Here is a 17,794-nt window from a genome sequence, read left to right on the forward strand (position 1 = left end):
AGAACAGTATGGAGGTTCCTTAAAAAACTAAAAATAGAACTACCATATGACCCAACAGTCCCACTACCGGGCATATACCCTGAGAAAACCATAATTCAAAAAGAGACATGCACCACAATTTCACTGCAGCACTATTTATAATAGCCAGGACAAGGAAGTAACCTAAGTGTCCATCGACAGATGAATGGATAAAGAAGATGTGGCACATGTATACAATGGAATATTACTCAGCTATAAAAGGAAACGAAATTGAGTTATTTGTAGTGAGGTGAATGGACCCAGAGTCTGTTATACAGAGTGAAGTAAGTCAGAAAGAGAAAAACAAATACCATATGCTAATGCATATATATGGAATGTAAAAAAAAAAGGTACTGATGAGCCTAGTGGCAGGGCAGGAATAAAGATGTAGACATAGAGCATGGACTTGAGGACATGGGGTGGGGGGGGAAGCTGGAGCGAAGTGAGAGTAGCATTGACATATATACACTACCAAATGTAAAATAGATAGCTAGTGGGAAGCAGCCGCATAGCACAGGGAGATCAGCTCTGATGTGCTCTGTGACCACCTAGAGGGGTGGGATAGGGAGGCTCAAGAAGGAGGGGAATATGGGGATATATGTATGCATATGGCTGATTCACTTTGTTGTACAACAAAAACTAACACAGTATTGTGAAGCAATTATACTCCAATAAAGATCTAGTAAAAAAATTAAATCTTATTTGAGCTCCATTATAGACAAGAAAATGCAAGCAGAACTTGTTAATGGAGTGGGGGATTGGTGGGGTATCCTTCACTCACCCCTTTCTTCAAGAGGTGCAAATTGAAGTATTACATACTTAATAGAAACATTTTACCAGTCCAGATTTGAGCTGTTTCCAAATTAATAGAAAAATTAAACTCCAAGTATTACCTGAAGACCAGTGTTAGAAAAATCTTCACAGGGTGGCTGAGGAGAATCTCCTAAACATTAGATCATGAAATTCAGTTTTTAAGAGAAGAATATTTAATTCTTGTCAAGAAACCATTTTATCCAGCAAGTGGGTCAAATTCTAATTTCTGGAATAATTCTATGTGGAACTTGATAATTGTTTGCTTATTTAATAATGATAATGATTATAAACCACACCTTTGCTGCTTAATAAAATAAAAGAAATAGGGATGATTTATTTATTGTATTATTCACATAGGAACATAAATGTCAAAGCTGTGAGTTACTAACAGTTTTTTTTAATCATGAGACCCACTATAATTCATGGCAAAAGCTAAAATTTGCGAGTAGGAAGTTCAAATTAAATCCAGTTTGTAATTGACAAGACATATCAACTGCAAAAATAACTTCTTTTCAGTGGATTTTAGAGGACTCCTGCACAAGTTTAATTTTAAAAAAAATTCTTTTTATTCTTTATTAAAGTGTAGTCATTCTTATGACTTTAAAAACAAACTACTTTTTTAAAAAAGAGTGAACTTTCAATGATATATGACTGACACACTTCTAGGTTCTTTACTGTCTCTGTATCTCAATTGTCTGTGGTCTATTTTAAAATGTAGATGAATAAGCTATCAAGGGAGAAAATGGAGTACAATGATTTCAGTTTTAATTACTCACTCAACCACTAACTCACTCTTTAATCTTGGGCAAAAATCTCTCTGGACCTCAGTTTTTAAATTTAATAAACGGGAATCTTACTGTTTGCCATTTTCATTTTTTGTTAGCATATTGACAGATGAATATCAAGCCTTTTGAGTCAGAAAGTGACTTATTTGGTGAATATAGATGAGAGACCTGTGGAAGTATGTTAAATTCTTCTGTTCAATTAAGCAGATATGTCTTCCTGTGTATTAGTAAAATGAGTCATTTTAAATAGTGAAAATTGACTTATAGGACACTGTAGCAGAAAGTATTTTGCAAGGTGTTTAAGTTTATTGGTATTAAAGTAATTTCCTGGTTTTTGAGAGTTTTTCCATGGCAATGTAGAAAACTAGTTATTGATATTAATTGCTTCTGGTATGAGTAATTGTTTTTTTTCCAAAGGAGAGATACATGTTAGACTACACATATATTGATTTAGTATGGAGGTGTAAGCAAAATCAGATTTCACATATTGACAAAAACTCTCAGGATAAATGTGTTTGTTATACACTTCAGCAGCTAGGCACCTCAGGAGCTTCCATTTAACAAGTATTGCATATTATCAAACCTTGGGGGAGTGAGGATTTGGCAGAGATACTGGCAAAGATGTCTTTCAAGTTATTACTTTATATTTCTAAGTATCTTAAAAGTAAATCACAGCCCTTGCTTATAGTGACGACTTTAAGTAAACCATATCAGGACCGGATTATAGATTATGTATATTTTGTTAGATCACATGTTTGATTTCACTGTATATTGTATGTTATTCAGATTTGAGGGAATAAAAAAGTCTTAATTAAGGAAGCTATGATTACTGAAACATTTTGCATGTTGAGTAATGTTCTCTTGAATCTTACCTAGAGCATTTTATGTCTTTATTTGAAGAAAGTAATTTTCAATTGGAGAAGGAGAACATTAATGGACTAAAATAATTTCTATCTTGAATTATTATATTTTGTATACAGTTAAGATAATCTGCTGAGAATATTTAGGCGATTTTTAAAGGTAAAATATTTTGGGAAGTTTCTACTCAGTCACTTTTTTCTTTTTTTGTAGGCATACCACTATTTTTCAGCTTCACTTTGTTATAAATGACATATATTCTAGGGAAAAAGTTAACATTCAGAGAATACATTGTAGCCTTTTTACTTTTTATTTTTAAGTGATATTATTTTTTAGTGACTTTTGGCTTTTGGGGGGGTTGTCATTTTTTAAGGCAGACCTCCGTGACAGTTATAATTTTTCCAATGTATCATTAGGAAATTAATACATACCTAATACTAAGGACAGCAAAAGTGATAGCTGACATTCACTGAGGTCTTACTGTATATGAGGCATTTACTAAGCATTTTACATCTATTTTCTCACTGAATTCTGATCTCCTTGTGTGGTTAGTATTACCATTATTGTTGCCAAAATTCGGCCTCTGTGTACCGGGGCCGGATTAAATCTTGGAGACAGAGTTTTGGGTGAAGTAGAGAGAAATAGTTTTATTGCTTTGCCAGGCAAAGGGGGCCACATCGGGCTAATGCTCTCAAGACTGTGTGCCTGCCCTGGAGGGGGTAGTGAGGAGTCTTACAGTGTTCAAAGAGCAGGGCGTGGTCGGCTCGTGGACATTCTTCTGATTGGTCGGTGGTGAGGTAATGGAGAGTCAGCATCAACAGTCTTCTGGTTCCAAACAGTCTGGGAGTCTATGTGCTTGTGGGCAGCATACAGTTAACTTCTTCCACCTGCTGGGGGGTTCAGTATCTGCAAAATAGCCCAAAAGATATGGCTCAGAATATTACCTATAGTCCTTGAGGAAGAACTAAATGTCCTTCACTTTGTTTAATGGCCAAAGTGTTATTATTTTGTCTTGCTTGACTGTTTTCCTTTCTTTCTGCATTTTCTCACTTCTCTGATTAAATTTATTCTTTGACTAAAGTTTTTCTACAGACGAAAAGCAGGTGGAAGACATGGGTGGAGGTCTATTCTGGGAAGGCCTCATAGGGTTCCCCTCGATTACATTATCCTTATTTTACAGAAGGGAAAACTGAGCCCTGAAAAGGTTTAGTGGCTAGAGTCACTGTGGTACTGTGATTTATAATAAGAAATATATATTTGGTCCTTGTACCTTTCTGACACAAAGCTCTTAAAACCCTTAGGATTCCCTAAGTGTTGAGAGCGATAAAATGTCTTTTGTTATGTTAATAAGGTGACTTCTAGCTGGCACCTAGGGATGGGGGCTGCTTGCCAGACAACCAACCCAGTGATTAGAGGGTTGAACTTTCAGTCCTACCTCTTGACCTTTGAGGGGAAGGGAGGAAGGGGGAGGGGAGAGGACCTGGAGGTTGAATCAATTACCAGTGGTCAATAATTTAATCAGTCATGCCTATGTAATGAAGCCTCCATAAAACCCAACAAGGACATGGTTTGGAGACATCTGGATTGGTGAACATGTGGAGATGGGGGAGAGTGGCTCACGTGCAGAGGGGATGGAAACTCTGTGCCCTTTCCCCATGCCTTACCCTGTGCATCTCTTCCATGTGGCTGTTTCTGAGTTATATCCTTTTATAATAAACCCATGATCTAGTAAGTAAAATGTTTCTCTGAGTTCTGTGAGCTGCTCTAGCAAATGAATCAAACTTGAGGAGGGTGTCCTTGGAACCTAGCCAGCTGGTCAGAGGTAGAGGTAACAACACTCATTTAGGATTGACACCTCTGAAGTGGGGTGGGGGCTGTGCGGCGGCGGCGGGGGGCAGTCTTGTAAGTCTGAACCTTTAACCTGGAGAATCTGGTGCTAACTCTGGGTATATAGTATTGGAATTAGGTTGAATTGTAGGACACTCAGCTGGTGTCCTAGAGCAGGGGTCCCCAACCCCTGGGCTGCGGACTGTTACTGGTCCTCAGCCTGTTAGGAACTGGGCTGCATAGCAGGACATGAGTGGCGGGCGGGCGAGTGAGTGAGGCTTCATCTGCCGCTCCCTGTCGCTCCCCATCGCTCGCATTACCGCCTGAACCATCTCCCCTGCTTCCGCCGGTCCGTGGAAAAATTGTCTTCCATGAAACCAGTCCCTGGTGCCAAAAAGGTTGGGGACCTCCGTACTAGAGAACTCCTACTTGGTGTAGGAACCTTCTCCACCATCACTGGCATTGGTACCAAAACCTATTTAGTCACATTCACAGCAAGTGGAAAAGTAAGGATTTGCCCCCAAGTGGCGTGCTCTAGAGACTGCAGCTGACCATTACACATAGAAATTGAGGTTTTCCTTTAAACTGGCAAATGGCAGTTTAAATATAAGAAAAGTTTAAGATCACGTTCACATTAACAACAGATTTTATCAAAGCAGTAGGAATATCATTAATAAGAAATCTTTGGGGCTTCCCTTGTGGCGCAGTGGTTGAGAGTCTGCCTGCCGATGCAGGGGACACGGGTTCGTACCCTAGTCCGGGAAGATACCACATGCCGCAGAGCGGCTGGGCCCGTGAGCCATGGCCGCTGAGCCTGCACGTCCGGAGCCTGTGCTCCTCAACGGGAGAGGCAACAACAGTGGGAGGCCCAAGTACCGCAAAAAAAAAAAAGAAATCTTTGAATCTGTATTCGGTGTCATTTAATAATCTACTTGAATCATTTTATGTGTTATCTTAAAATAAACTTGACAAGTGCTCTTAAAGTTCAGATGAAAGAATAGAAATAGATGAGCAAAAATGGACCACAGACATTTGGGAGGAGAATAGTAATGGCTGGGGCTGAGGAGTGCTTTCCTTTCTGGATGCGGATGAAAAGCTGCTAAGTGGAATTGTTGGCCTGAGATAAGTAACACTTCTTTTCTTTGTTTCACTATTTTGGTTAAGATGGTTACATTTACTTATTTTCTTGACTGAATTCTATTATACTTACCTTTTAATGAGATTGCCTTATTGCTTCCCAAATAAATCTGTATTCGTTTGCTAGGGCTACTGTAACAGTACCACAAACTGGGTGGCTTAAACAAAAGAAATTTTCTTGTCTCACAGCTCTGGAGGCTAGAAGTTCCAGATCCAGGTGTAGGCAGGTTTGGTTCCTTCTGAGGGTTGTGAGGGCGAGTCTGTCTTGTGCCTGTCTCCTAGCCTCTGGTGGTTTGCTGGCAATCCATGGTGTTCGTTGACTTGTTAGGAACATCATCCTGATCACTGCCTTTGTCCTCACATGACGTTCTCCGCATGTGCATGTCTTCCTTCTGCATGGGTCTGTCTCTGTGTACAGATTTCCTCCTTTTTAAGGATATCAGTCATATTGAACTAGGGCTCCCCTAATAGCTTCATCTTGAGTTGATCATCTGCAAAGAACCTATTTCCAAATACGGTCACATTCACAAGTACTAGGGGTTAGGATTTCAACATTTTTTTTAGGGGACACAATTCATCCCGTAACACTATCCCATTCTAGTTTTGACGATGCTACATTTCCTATGAAGGATCTCCACTGACATATTCAGCAGGACACACTTTCATCCTTCACTTCCTAAGGTACAAGGTGATTAGTACACTTGGGGAGACTGTCTGATTCAGTGGCAGGGTGGAGGTCCAAGGTGCCTACAGTCTGCCTTGGAGCTGAGAAACAGTTGTAAGCTGATGATTGCTTCTTCACAAATCTCCCTCTGCTTCATCCAACCTCATTATTTTGCCAGTTTTTACCTTCTCATTTGTTGGTTCTGGTATAAGATCATATACTCAGTTTACTTAAGTCCAGAAAAAGCTGGTGCCTATGATGGGAGAACAGAAGTAAGTAATATGTAATCACCCCAGACACCTCTCCCCCCATATACCATCTTCTCTCAGAAACCTGAAAATCTAGTGATATAGGCAAATAAACACATGTTACGGAATGTGGCAAATACTAAGATAAAAGTTTGTTTAGATAGTTGCGAGAGCAGAGAAAAGAGAGGCACTTTCTTGAAGACATGATGACTCAGCTGAATCTTGAAGAATGAAGGGGAAGTCAAGAATAGGAAGGACATTCAGGTAGACAAAATAATAAAAGCAGACTGAATTATCCTGTTCTCAGCCTTCTTTTCATTCAGTGCACCTTTGCATTGTTTGCTGTGTAGCATATATGATATTATTTTGTTCTCATAGCAACCTGGTGAGACAAATCCTAATAGTTTCCAATGATGAAACTGAGAGATTAAAAACTTGCCCAGGGTCACTGGAGTTCAATCCCAAGTTAGAACCTAAATATTCATACTTGCCTTAAAGGAAAGATAGATTTTAAAATAAGGTCCCAGACTGGATTCCCAGGTGCCTGGATTGGACACAGGAGTAGGATAGACCGTATCCAAAGATGGCAGAGTTTCAAGCTGAAGGGTAATCTAGATTCTGGAATGAAGCCAACATGGAAATGCAGCTAGGAAGTCCAAGTCAGACTTCCATTTACAGAAGATAGTCAGAGAAGTAGAACCCAATAGGACAGAAACCAGAGTTACCAGAACAGATCTTGGGGGCTTGGAGTGGAGTGAAGGAGGTAGGTCCTAGTTGAAGTTGGTTTGAGCAGGCATTTCTGATTTTGACTATGGGTAGAAAGGAAAATATTAAGGAGATGAAGTTGACTCATACTTGATTTCTATGCTATTTATAGCTAAGCAGGATGCACACAAACGTGTGTGTGTATGTGTGTGCGTTTCTATAGTATCTGTACTCAGTGTGTTGTACTATCTATGTGCCAGACTACCTGGGTTAAGTCTTAGCTCTGCCATTTCCTAGATAGGTGACCATGGGCAACTTAGTTGTTCTGTCAGTGCTTCTGTTTTCTTGTCTGTAAAATAAGGATAACAATAGCATCTATATGTAAAACACATAGATCTGTGCCTAGTATACAGTAACTTCTCAATTAACAGTAGATGATAAATTCTTCAAGGAGATTGTAACGAGGGAGACAGATCTAAGTAAAGATATTTAGAGTAGAATCTTAATGGTCATTTGTTGAGTGCCCCCTATGTTTAAGGCATGTGCTAGGAACATTTAGGAGTTATCCCATTTCATCCTTAAGATATCACTAGTTCTTTTTTTTAGAGAAGACAGTACTGAGACAAAGAGAACAATATATGAGTATAGATGGTAGAACATTATCCCAGGACATTCTAATGACTCTATCTGGAGGTAGGTATGGGGGAAGATCATGGAACACCTCATGGAGGTGTTAATTTTTTATCTACTGACTTGAAAGTATTGTATATAACTTATCTGTTTTTGTTCATTCAAAATGATCTCTACATAGATCAGAACTCTAGTTGCTATTGTTTGAGATGTCTCTACTCTCTTCAGTGGTCCTCTTTCATGATTTGATTTGGTTCTCTAGCTGTACATTGGTATATCGTATCTCTAATACTCAGTTAATTCCTAATTATACTTTTCCCCAAAGTCATCTCCTATCTTAAGCCTAGCTCGCGGAAGTCTACTGTTATTTTTCTTTTTCTCTACCGCATCTGTTCTCCGTGTGTGCTTGGACCACAGAAGGGAAAATAAAGAAAACAAACCAAAGAAACAAAACGCTCACTTGGCTAATTCACAGAGGTTTTATGCAGATTCATTCAAAGCCTCACACAAAGTCCTTTGTGATGTTTCTAAAAGGGTGAATGCGCTTGGTCGGTGTAAAGGAAAACATAACATTTCATGAGGATTATATTTGCAAGCAAGTTGGCAATCTTGCAGATATGGTGCAGTTACTGAGGGCAACATTTTGGGGTATAAACATCAAATAGATGGTCAGTGTCCTTGTCTTTAATTCATATCACTTTTACCTTTGCAGGAACCTTTGCTTTGTGAGACTTGCCAACTGCAGCAGCTCTTTTTTTGTCTCATTAACTCCTCTCAATATTCAAACATTACTTTGCTTACTGGCCCATAGCACTTTCACTTCTCTCCTGCTTTAAAAAAAAAAAAAGAACGAAGCTTAAGTAAGTTACTTGGCTGTTTCACTAGAAAGCTTTCAGGGATGCAGGACTCTGAAGGCTTCTGTATAAAATAATGTGTAATATTATTTCAAATACTGTGTTTACAGAGCTCATACCGCTAAGGATTAAAGGAATGTGCTGTGACAAATCTGATTCTGAGCAGGATCGCCTTCCCTAAAATAGATCAGTCGCATTCAAGTAGAACTTTTGATTTATGAGAATTAGGACTTCTCAGGGCATTGTATAGTGCTCTGTATAATGGCAACAGGTTGTTGTTTCCACTGAGACTCCCAGTGGAATCCAGCAAAGATGTCTCCGTTTGCAATATCGTTGCTTCTGAGCAGGGACCAGGATATTCAGGCTTCTTCTCATGTGAGAGGCACACAGCTTTTAGAGGAAATAGAATTTTTACTGGTAGGTGTTGGTTGCCCTAATAAGAAATGAGTGGAGGCGTACCTGGATGTTTTTGGTGAGGGTGAATTTTTCTCCACCTGAAGGAAACTTTAACGTAACTACTTCTCCTAAGTATTATTGAAATAGATTTTGCTATTTTAGAGAGTTCTAAAGTTCTCCCTCCTACTTCTTCCTTGTGAGATGCATATTTATTGCTTTCATTTTTTTTTCTACCAGAATTTGGATTTTTTCCATCAATTAACAGTTTTGAAATTCTAAAAATCCATTCAGTTGACTATATCAAGTAGTTTTAGTTGTCTTAAAAAATTATTAAAGAAATGGTGCAAATAGGTATGAGACTTTTCACTATAAGCATCACACACATAGATCATGGCTACATGTGGGGTTAATAATTTTCAAAAACTTTGATAATTTGTTTTTGATTATAAAACAATGACATCAAAGTGTACAGAATGTCCCATTTTTGATTGAGGTGTCATTAAAATCATATATAGAAGGATGCCAGGTAGGAGTAAGATGGTTCATTTTTCGCGCAGAGAATGAATGATAAGCTGCTCCGTGACACTTGGGTCCCTCATCAAGGCCTTAAAGAGTCAGGAAGGACAGGGGGAATGAATTGCCAAAGATATTTCTTTCAGAGAGCTGTTGTGCTGTCATGAGTCTCCATTCTACTGACTTTAGGAGAAGGATGGTCTGTTCCCTCCCTCTCAAAGCTGGTTTGGGAAGACTTAAGTGAGGCAACCTATAACTCTAAATGTGTTTTCTACAGTTGGAAACCATAGAGGACTTATGTTTTCTTACATGTGAGAAAAACTAAAGCAGATCTAAGACTGAGGTCTGCCTCCTGCCTGAGAAATCTGGAGATGATAAAAGTTGACACATTGCTTTTTGACAAAGAGCGCTGATGTGTTTTGATTGACTTGTACTTGCAGAGTTTGTCAGGGCACATTTCCCATAGACTGAATGTGGGCTACACAGGAGAAAAGTGGTACGGAATCACCTGAGGATTTATCCAAAGGTTATCGTCAGAGACAAGAGTCTGGAAATGTACCATTAATAGCCAGGGCTTAAGGAAACCATCTCAAATGACCATCAGGAATAGAATCACATGTGCCCTGCAGGAATCATCCTCTAAGTCCACAAAGTACCTCATCAAAAGTCAGCTTTCATTATTTGCCAGGTTCAGAGAGCACAAAGCCACTCATCCAAGTAAGTACATTTTTGTTCCCTTAACTCATGTACCTCAATCCCTTGACTCAATCTCTTGATTGCCACACACAACTTTAATCCAGGAGACAGGCTAATTAGCAGCTAGTGAAAGGGGAAGACATTGCATATAGAGAAGTACAATAGAGTAGAATAGAAAAGGGATCAAATGGGAGAGAAATTGAGTAGAGAGTGTGGAGTAGAATAGCAAAGAGATCCCTTTCAATACAGCAGACTCCAGACCAAAGCAGGCCAAAGTTAATGAGGGTGGGTGGGCGGAAGTGAAACAATTTAATGCTAATTGAGGTTTAAAACTTATTGTTGTCCAGGGCTGGATGTCCAAAACATGAGACCTATTGTGATTTTTATCTAGGATGAGAAATATTCATTCCACTAAATAAAGTATAAAATGAAGGTGGGAGACAAATATTATTTGTGTTTTGTTTGCAATGAATATGTTTCTGTTATAAAAACATCAATGAAATATTAAATAATTTAAAATAAAGATACATCTTGGAATTTCCCTTTTTGGAAACAAGATGAGATAGATTATTTGGACCAACCTTTGCAGTGGAATAATAACAACTAAAAATGCTCCATAAAATAGAAAACAAATTTTTTTAAGCACCAAAGATCTAAAAAGACAGTAAAGATCAACCAAATTAAAATATAAATAAAAGCTGGAACCAGAAGGTTAAGAGGATCATTGAATCCCCCACTTTTCTCTGAGGAAGTTTGCCAAATGAGTTAAATTCAAGTGAAAATAGGATAGCATGGACAGGAAACAAACCCGGGACCCACTTTAGGTGGAGAGTCTAACAGATAGCACTCCTCTTGTAGAGTTGGGAACCCCAAGCAATGTGGGAGAAGTAAAGGTAAACTGGCCTCATTCTTCCAGTACAGGTCTGTAAGGAAGATCATCTTGATGCTGTCCAAAGCAGAAGTGGAAACGCTCAGAGAGGTTATAACCACAATCTGGTTCTCGTGTGTATTTGAAACCCAAATTTACATATGTTGATGGCTCCCCAAAATGTGAATTCTGTTTAATTGCTTCTGAACTGGGGATATCCTTAAGGACCTGACAGAAGGAAATTAAAAGCTTTTCTGCAGAAAGTTATCTTCATGTTAGCCTCAAAGAGTATCTATGAATATTTTTCTAAGGAAAATTACTCAATAGCACTTACTAGCAATCACAGAAGGAAATAAGGTATCAACAGCAAGAACCAACTAACAAAACATAAAACAAAAACAAATGTGTAAATACTATAGTTACAAGTTATAAAACAGTCATGCCAACAATGTTCAAAGAAATAAAAATGTCTCTGAAGTTAGAGCATTCTAAACATACCCTAGCATATTTGAAAAGGAAACAAATATATGTTTTAGAAATGAGAAATCCAATAATTGAAATTAAAAACTCAATGAATCAGTCAGAATAATTATCCAGAAAATCAGTCAGAATAACTTTCCAGAATTTAGCTTGAAGAGGCAAAGAAAAAAAAATGTATATATGAAAGAAACATTAAAATTCATGGAGGAGAGAAAAAGAAAGTCTAGTTTATGAGGTATAATACATGACTAATTGGAGTTCTAGAAGAAACGGAGGGGAAGTATGGGGAAGAGAAAATATTTGAGGAGATATTGGCTGCAAATTTTTCAGAACAGAACAATACAGTCTGTGGACTCAAAATGCCCAACAGATCCCAAGCATGATAAGTAGAAAGGAATAAACACCTGAATATATCATATTCAGTGCACCAAATACAAGTTCAGATCTTAAAAGCAGCCAGAGATTTAAAAAAAAAAAAAAAGATTGTCTTCAAATTGGTAACAAATTTGTTAGACTGACAGCTAATTTCTTAATAGTATGAAGTCAGAAGAAAGTGGAATGATATCATTATTGTTCTGAAAGGAAAAAATACCCAGAGAATTGCATACCTGGAAAATGTCAGTAAATGAAAGACATTTTTCAGGCAGACAAATACTGAGTTCGTCATCAGCAGACACTGTCAAGTGGAAATGTCAAAAAAAAAAAAAATGGTTGGGAAGATCTTATTAATGTCAGAAGGTTTTCCCACTATTTCTAATTGACTCTCATGCCTCAGTGTTATCAGACTTAACCATATAACTTTATTAGCTGATTGAGTGTGAGTGGGAGTGACATGTCACTCAGAAGTGATACTTCTGAGCAGAATTTTTAAAACTGTTGTCCTAGATAGGAGTTGCTCCTTTAATTTTGATCCTGAAATGAAGAGTACATTAAACATAGCTGTAGTTGATCCACCATATGCATAAATGTGAGAGAAAAAGAAATCTTTGTTGTTGCAAGCCCATGAGATTTTGTAGTCATACGTTATTGCAGCATAGTTTAGACTAAAATTTCAATCCAGGTGTCATTCAGGCTGAAGGAAAATAATCCCAGATGGAAGGTCTGGAAAACAAGAGAAATGACAGAAAAAATTGGTAAATACCTAGGCAAATATAAAGTAACATTAATTGTTTAAAATAATAATAAATATGTATCATGAAATTTAAAATAGAAATAAAGTAACTGGTAGTGATAACCTATCTACTGGGAGAGGAATAAATGTGGTTAAATTGCTCTAAAGTTCTTGCCTTATCCAGGAAGAAGGCAGAAATTAAAGAACTATAAAACAATCCAAAAACAGGTCATCACAAGTTGATTTCCTGAAAAGAATAATAAAATTTACAAATATTTGTTGAGATTAATCAAGGAATAAAAAATGAGAATGTGCAAATAATCCATGTACAGAATAAAAAAAGAGTATCACCACAGATACTCTATATGTTAAAAATAATATGAGGCTTTTATTAATGTTTTATGCTACTAGTTTTGACAGTTTAGTAAAATGGACAAATTCCTAGAAAAAATAAACTTATTAGTGTTGACAAAAGCATAGAAATATATGAACAATTCTTTATCTCTTAAACAAATTGAATATGCTAAAATGTTCCTACAAAGGAAACTCTGGTTCTAGCTGACTTTATTGAATTCTATCATATTCTAACAAATAGTAAAAAAAAAGAATAATATCAATTAAAAAAAATTCTTAAATTCAATACAAAAGCAGGAATGCTCCCCAATTTATTCTATGAGGCCAGCATAACTTTAAAATCAGAACCTGACGTGGCCATTATAAAAGGGAATATTGCAGGTATTTCTCATCCATGAACATAGATGCAAAAATCCTAAACAAAGTAAATAGTATAAAGTACAGCACTATATGGGCTTCCCTGGTGGCGGAGTGGTTGAGAGTCCGCCTGCCGATGCAGGGGACACGGGTTCGTGCCCCGGTCCGGAAAGATCCCACATGCCACGGAGCGGCTAGGCCCATGAGCCATGGCCACTAAGCCTGCGCGTCCGGAGCCTGTGCTCCGCAACGGGAGAGGCCGCAACAGTGAGAGGCCAGCGTACCGCAAAAAAAAAAAAAAAAAGTACAGCACTACAAAGTTGAGTTTATTCCAGAAATGTGAGATTGGTTGAACATTTGAAAATCAGTCAATGTGAACACGGGTAATAAAAGAATACAAAAGAGAAAATATAGTATTTCAATAAATGGAGAAAAATATTTAATCAAAATCAGTATATAATTCATTGCAAAAAATTCATTGCAAAAAAACAAAATTTTTTTGCAATCTAAGATCAGCTTTTTTAATGTGATAAAACTTCATTTGCAAACATCGTATAGCCGAATAGAACTTAATGATGAAACATTGAATATTTTCTTTTTTGGGTCAGGAATCAGACAATGATGCTGGCCAGCTGTCCACCACTTCTATTTAATATCACACTGGAAGCCTTAGCTGGTGAAGTAAGGCAGAAAAAAATCAAAAGATGCAAGGATTAAACACAAAATACAAAGTTGCCGTTATTTACAGATGACATAATTCTACATAGAACAACCAAGAAATTCAATTATTATGATTAATAAATTTAATAGGATTGCTAGTACATATTCAAATACAATAATAAGTTGTATTTGTATGTATGTGTGTGTATATATATATATACACATATAAATACAATTCATTTGTGTGTATATATATATACACACACACACACACACACACACACACACACATACATACATACACCAGCAACATAGCAGGTAAAATAAAATAATACATTTTAGTCTAGTTTAAAAAATATGAAGTACCTGGGAATAAATCTAAGATATATGAGTTCTGTGGAAAAAATATAAAAATTTATATTAAAAATGACCCAAATAAATTTAGAACAAAAAACATTAATAGAGTGACAGTCTTAATTCTGTCTCAATTGATCTGTAGAATCAATGAATTCTAAACCAAATCTTAGCAGACTCTTCTGTTCAACTCAACAAACTGGTTCAGAAATTATATGGAAGTTGAAAGAGTCAAGAAGAGAGTCAAAAACTCTTGGAAAAGGGTTATGAGGTGAGGGAGAATTGCCTTATCAAATATCAAGATATTTTGTATCACATATAAAATATATGGTAAAATATATATCAAATATATTATTACTTTTTCTATCCTACAATAATAATAAAAGATGTAGTTAGGCAATAAAATCCATGCATGTCATTGCTACTTTGGTCTAAGATAATTTTACAACATAATGCTTTTTTGATTCCCTTCAGCATCTGAGTATATTTTGCAAACTATAGAATAAGTCTCTATACTTCGAGGGTAGGAAGAGAACTTGAAGGTTGTCTAGTACTGTATTGCCCAATATGGCAGTCAATAGACATAGGCGACTATTGAGCTCTTGAAATATGGCTAGTTTAAATATGGCTAGTTAAATATGTGCTGTAAGTCTAAAATACAAACTGAATTTCTAAGATTTGAAAAAATAATGTAAATACCTTATTAATAATTTTTATATAAATTACTGTAGGAGAGATGTTTGAGATATATTGGGTTAAACATTATTAAAACTAATTTTACCTATTACTTTTCTAAACTTGGCTACTAAAAAATTTTAAATTATATATTCACTCACATTTTATTTCTCATAGATAGTGCTGATAAAGACCATTTTACCAATGAGAAAATACATCCCAAATATAGTAAATTACTTGCCCCAAATTTGTCTACTGTAACCAAAACATGCAAAACCTAAAACTTTCCTGATGGTCTGGAAGTCAGGAAAAGACCCAGAGGATCACAGTCCTCCACAACTCTTTATAGTGTCACACGATTGTGATAAAAATACAAAGGATGTTGGCCTTGTCATACAGATGTGGGTTCACATCTCAGCAGCACGACTTAGTAGTTATTCATAAAGTTACTTAATTTAATCAGGTCTCTTTTTGTCTATAAAATCATATAATATTACTTAATTCACTGGGCAATTGTGATAATAAAATGAGATAAGCTACATGCCAGTTTTTAACAAAGTGACTGTTTTTGAATAAATCTTTTAAAAGTTAATTCCCTTTAGCATTTATATGAACTGCCCCTGTCATAGTAGTTTCCGTTTGCTTATGTATTGTCTTAGGGTTGAGGCCTATTATATTTTTGTATTTTTATTTTATTCTTTCTATAAATGGATTCTAAGTTGTTGTGGGCATATCTGTGAGATACATCCTGAAAGAAAGTTTCAAAACATGAAAAATTATTTCAGTGACCAGGGTCAAATTTTAAAATCAACACTTCATAAAATATGTCTTTTATAAACACAGAAGATACTAAGTTTGGTAATTACCTGGCTTCCTCTAGTAGCCTTTTGGGGGAACAGATTCTCTTGTGGTTACTCATTCTGTGTGACATTGCCATTCCCTGATTTTGGTTGGTGTGATATTTTATACATAGGGAAGTGAATAACATGATTTTGACCAGGATTATAGCAAATGGGTGACAAAGCAAAGCTCAAATTTCTTTTTCTTTTTTTCTTTTTTAATTTTTACTTTTCTGCTGCACTGCGTGGCATGTGGGATCTTAGTTCCCCAACCACGGATTGAACCCGTGCCCCCTGCATTGGAAGCGTGGAGTCTTAACCACTGGACCACCAGGGGAGTCCCCAAAGCTCAAATTTAGACTTAGAATTTTTTAAGGAATTAATGAAACTGGTTTCTTTATAAACTAGAAGCGGGGGAAATAAAAGTATCATATTGGGGGAAATCAGGTATCCATGGACACCTTTGGATAAATTTGCAAGACTGGTAAATATAAGACAGTGAAATCCATGGGCTGTAGTACTAACCCAGTATTCATTGTTAGCTACTTGATGTGATTGTTCATTTGCATAGAATTAGGAGAAAGAACAAAGAAAGAAAGGTTAAAAAGACATGAATAGATTTCAGTTTTAGACAATGAATTTAAGAAGGCAAAGAGTTTCTCAGTAACCACCTTCTGTCTAGAAGCCTAGAATTAAGAATGGAGTATGGTAATTGAATAAGGTCAAGATGAAAGTGACTTAATTTGTAGTTAGGTAAGTAGTAGGGACCAGCATCTTGGCAGTAAGGTTGTAAACCACTGTCATAACCTACAAGAGACGGCTAGCTGTAAAATTGCTTTCTGTCTAAGTTTTTAATATGGATAGTGTTTAGTTTTGGTAGAGACATGGGATGTATTAAATGATCCCTCCTTAGTATCTTCTGGAGTCAGGAAGGGGAGGACATAATTTATTCATTTACTACTCTCTGCTGATCTCTTTACATACATTAAAACATTTAATCATTCCAATAGTTCCTGTGAAGCCGGTGTTAAAACGCTTTTATTTTTAAAAATTAGTGAGGGTCTGAACAGGCTTTGAATTTAGTTATATTTGTCTGATTCTCAGCCCAGTGCAATTGACTCCATGGCAGGTTCTCCTACTATTAATTAGTTCATGAAACTGTATTTCAGGATTTTAGCAGTGGAGTCCTTTCCACAAAGGAGATCTCTGCATGTGATATAATGCTGCCACACATTGCCCAGTCTCCCAACACCTTGCTTGGAAAACCACTGCTATAGTTCATTCCTTCATTATTTAGTTCTTAATTCTTTTGGTTCTGCCGCTAACATGTAAAAGGCAAATGTGGTAACCACAGGGAGGCTGGAACATGACTTTAATAGTCTTAAATTTCAATTGTGTTTTCCCTATGGATATATAATTGGAACCAGTGGGAGATTACCCTTGGTGAAGATTATAGATTTAGACTCTTATTCTTGGAATTTCACATCAGCTTTGGCTTATTTGATTACTCTGGTTTTCTTTTCTGCCCTGTGCAGTCTGGGGCAAACCAAGACATTACTGAGTCTTTGTAAAACAAATTGTGTTTTGCCTGTTGGAGTTACTATAAGCAGTGATACTGTCTGTATCAAGTATTTATAATGATGATTTTGGATTTGAATCTCTTTTCCTAGGAAAGGAAGAATACTGGAGAGGTGGTCTTTAGTAACGTTCTTTACTGGATTTTATTTGTATTAGTGCTCTGTGATGGATTTTTCCACCTTGTTTTCCAAAATCTCTAGGCAGTGAGGTTCTATTTGGTGCATACAATTTATATTGTTATTGAAGTTTTTTTTCCTGGTTTGATTCCTTAGTTTCCTAGATGACATGACTTCTGACTCTAATCATCTAAATAAGCCTTAGATCTAAATAAGCATAATTTCCTTCCCACAAATATTAATAATATATTTTATTCT

At 36.6% G+C, this 17,794-nt stretch overlaps 1 protein-coding gene across 2 annotated transcripts in view; it reads left to right on the forward strand.

Moving 5' to 3' along the window:
- The window catches only part of TRHDE (thyrotropin releasing hormone degrading enzyme), a 405,202-nt gene that overhangs the window by 144,724 nt on the left and 242,684 nt on the right, over window positions 1–17,794 (forward strand). The window lies entirely within an intron of this gene.

This window comes from Pseudorca crassidens, chromosome 11 (genome assembly GCF_039906515.1).
Source record: "Pseudorca crassidens isolate mPseCra1 chromosome 11, mPseCra1.hap1, whole genome shotgun sequence".
Lineage (NCBI taxonomy): Eukaryota > Metazoa > Chordata > Mammalia > Artiodactyla > Delphinidae > Pseudorca > Pseudorca crassidens.